The sequence below is a fragment of the Mirounga leonina genome, unplaced genomic scaffold, assembly GCF_011800145.1.
Source record: "Mirounga leonina isolate KUSES-001 unplaced genomic scaffold, KU_Mleo_1.0 Mir_152, whole genome shotgun sequence".
Taxonomy (NCBI): Eukaryota; Metazoa; Chordata; class Mammalia; order Carnivora; family Phocidae; genus Mirounga; species Mirounga leonina.
Window position 1 is genome coordinate 452,555 of NW_023270380.1, and position 3,936 is coordinate 456,490.

At 41.7% G+C, this 3,936-nt stretch overlaps 1 non-coding gene across 1 annotated transcript; it reads right to left on the minus strand.

Moving 5' to 3' along the window:
* Positions 1-3,624: 3,624 nt before the first annotated feature.
* LOC118013031 lies at positions 3,625-3,731 on the minus strand. Its single transcript, XR_004679905.1, has one exon. It is a non-coding gene; the product is annotated as a U6 spliceosomal RNA (small nuclear RNA).
* Between the last annotated feature and the right edge of the window lie 205 nt (positions 3,732-3,936).

The following is a 3,936-nucleotide window of genomic DNA, read 5'->3' on the forward strand; positions in this document are numbered from 1 at the left end:
ACAAAAGACATTTCTCATGCTACAAGCCAGTGTTCCTGAGGTGGCCTGCAATGAAGAATTATGGAAAAATAGACAAGGCAAAGGTAACAAGGAGAGGTATGTAAAGAGCCTAGATGTAATGAGTGTTCAGTAAATGCCAGTGGTCTTCTCCCACCCTTCACCTGAACTCTCACACCTCTTGTCAAGCTCCCTGATTATCCACTCCACCCTACTCTTACTTGAAAGGACCAAAGATTACATAGGTGAACTTTGAAAACTATAAAACACTGAGTGAGATGGCATCACACCCTTCTAGACCTCATCCACTCTTTTTTTCCCATTCAGATGTCTCCTTCCATGAATATAGTATACTCATCCCACCTACATTCATTTGTCACATGTTTATGGAGTGCATTTGGGCCAAAAACTACTGTGCGAGTTGTCATACGTGTGATCTAGTCATATGGTTCCACTCACTTGCAAAGGTATCATCTCTTCTCTTTACATACTCAAACCCTATCTCTGCTTCCTTACTCAAGTATTGTTTTCTCCAGGATTCTGCCTTTCTCCTACTGTCTCCTGATCCTCAGCACTATTCTCACCTCTGATCATTCCTATATCACAGGGGCTGAAACTCTGGAAATTATGTCTTATTCTCTCATCCAGGGAAGTTTCTGGTCTGGCTTACCCCATTGAGAGGCACTGGAAGATGGAAGAGAAAGAATAAAGTATTATTCTTCTCTAATAGCAGTGGGTAGGTGTATGGTCAAACAGGAGTCATAGGGCTCATGGTGTTTAGGCAAGCTCCCAGAAATCACCTGCTTCAATTCAGCAAGAAGCGGACTTCCCAGTGGTGATTTCCTACAGTTCCAACACTTCCTAATTTTCTCAAATCCAGGAGTGTTTCTCCTGACTGTTGTACCCTAGACCCTGCCAACAATTTTGTAAGTACATAATTCCTTATATTTCATCTTTTTCTACTAAAATACAGAGTAGTTTTAGACCAAACCCTGACCGATATGGTCATTAGAGTCCTGAAATGAGTTTCCACCATGAAAATTAAATATGGCATTAGCTTAACAGTTGTGTGTCAGGCATGAGGAAACCAGGATCAGAGTCTGGAAAGACGGCACCCCATGTTACATGGTGGTAAAGCACTTCATAAAACTGCCACCTGCAATAACTTGGAAACCATTTGCTACCAAGCAGGGGGCTTTAGAGGAATTAATTGGAAAGAACCAGTGTGGTAGTGTGCATTGGCCACTACTGGCTTCTTTGGGCAAGATATATAAGTAAAATAAGAGATCAGAGAGACCTGACCAATGAGTAAGCAGAATGAAAGGAAATATAGTCTGGAAATTTGGGTGTTGAAGGGTTGGAAAACCTGGGACGCCCGGGTGGCTCAGTCAGTTAAGCATCTGCCTTTGGCTCAGGTCATGATCCCAGGATCCTGGGATCAAGTCCCCCATCGGGCTCCTTGCTCAGTGGGGAGCCTGCTTCTCCCTCTGCCTGCTGTTCCTTGCTTGTTCTCTCTCTCTCTCTAATAAATAAATAAGATCTTTAAAAAGGGGGGGGGGGTTGGAAAACCCAACTATTTCTAAAGTCAAAAGTCCAGCAAACTTCTAAGCTGAATAAAATAATTCAGTCCTCCATCAATGATCACATTAAGGGTATTGTTTTCCCAATAATTTTCTTGAATAATATCAAAATGGCCACCATTAAGTTGACAAAGAAAGAGGAATGAGGATCCAGCAGAAAAATAATTATTGAGAAAAATAATTAATAAAAATAGTAATGGGGGAAAGAAAAATAATAATAGGAATTATGTCTAGGAAAAATGCTCTGGGTGTGGTTACTAACACAGAACTAATACAAAAACAATGGACTTGGGCATTCTTCCAGAAGGCAGAATCATGGTTGTGATGGTTTTGAAATATCTAAACTTGCTTCTAACAAATAGAATAAGGTGAAGGGATAACGTATGACTTTTGAAATTAAGATTTTTTAAAAAGGCATTGTGGTTTCCTTCTTTCTCTCTTAGATAGCTCACTCTAGGAAGCTAGCTGCTGTGACATGAGAACACTTAAGTAGTCCTATGGACAGCTCTATATCATGAGCAACTGAGACCCTCTCACCAACAGCCAGAGAGCAACTGAGTCCTCAAGCCCACAGTTGTGTGGGTTAGCAGCTCCTTCAGCCCCAGCCAAGCCTTCAGATGGCAACAGCCCCAGCCAACATATTAACTAAAACCTCAGGAGAGACCCTGAGCCAAAACCACTCAGCAAAGCCACTTCCAGATTCCTGACCCTCAGAAACTGTAAGATAAATAAGCATTTATTACTTTCAGCTCCTTTCAAGGTATTTTGCTGTGCAACAATAGATAACTAATATAATGGCCAAATCAAGAGGTGGAAGGAGGGGTTCTTCACAATGCCTGCCCAGCAGTAGTTCAACACTATGGTTGAAGTGGTAGGCCTACCACTTTTCAATTTGTGTCCAGTTCTAGATGAACTTGGCAAATATGAACTTGTACTGTGATTATCCTGTTCTTGTTCTACCTTTCATGTTCAGTTTATGAGGATGTGGGAAGACATGTGTATTTTAGTTCTTAGGGCATTAGCCACATGTAGACTGGTGGGGAGGACTGCACATCATTTGAGTGTGATCATTAAACTGGATGCCGAGGGGCACCCGGGTGGCTCAGTTGTTAAGCGTCTGCCTTCGGCTCAGGTCACGATCCCAGGGTCCTGGGATCGAGCCCTGCATCGGGCTCCCCGCTCAACAGGAAGCCTGCTTCTCCCTCTCCCACTCCCCCTGCCTGTGTTCCCTCTCTCGCTGTGTCTCTCTCTGTCAAATAAATAAATAAAATCTTAAAAAAAATAAATAAACGATAAACTGGATGCAGAGACTGGATGGGATTATGGGATGTGTTTCTCTTGGGGAGGAATAAATGTGGGAGAAAGATAAAACAGGTATTTGATGACCAGAAGGATAGAATATGGCAAAGACAATAATACTATGTATTCCCCAAATCCCATTTTTCTTCTCCTCCCAGACTCACAGCTGAGTTCTATTTCCCAGTCTCTCTGTAGTTGGTGGGGCAATGTAAGTTCTGGCTAAGGGAACATGGGTAGAAGTGTCCAGAGGACTTCCAGGTATGACCCCTAAAAAGTCTTCTGAGCCATTCTTCTTGCACTCTCTCTATTTCCTCTCTAGCTATCCATATGCTATGTATCCAGTGAAGGACTCAGAGGCCCAAGTAATTGCAAATCTTCTAGAGGGAAGCAGCCTGGTTCCCTGCAAGCATCATGCACATGCATGTGCACACATGCACACACATTCACACACACACTGGACTACCAAGTAAGATAGAAATAAGGTTTTTTTTTTCTTTTTTAAAAATTTTATTTAAAATCAATTAATTAACATATAGTGTATTATTAGTTTCAGAGATAGAGTTTAGTGATTCATCAGTTGCATATAATACCCAGTGCTCATTACATCAAGTGCCCTCCTTTATGCCCATCACCCAGGGGGTGATCCCCCCACCCACCTCCCCTCCAGCAACCCTCAGTTTGTTTCCTGTAGTTAAGAGTCTCCTATGGTTTGTTTCCCTCTCTGATTTCATCTTATTTTCTTTTTCCCTACCTCTCCCTATGTTTCATGAATTGGCGTGTCATCCTTGTGCAGGGGCCATGCTAATCTTCTCTGTATCATTTCAATTTTAGTATATGTGCTGCAGAAGAGAGCACTAGAAATAAGTTTTTATTTGAAGACATTTGTTATAGCAATTACCTGCCGTTACTAAAACAATTTAACTCCTCTGTTCTGAACTGCAGTTTTACTGGGAGTTGGTGCCAAACTATTTTACAATTATATGCAGGCAAACTTTTAGTTAAAGTAGTCCATATTCACAATTTTCTGACAACCACCCCGTGATATTAGTTCTGGTATTTA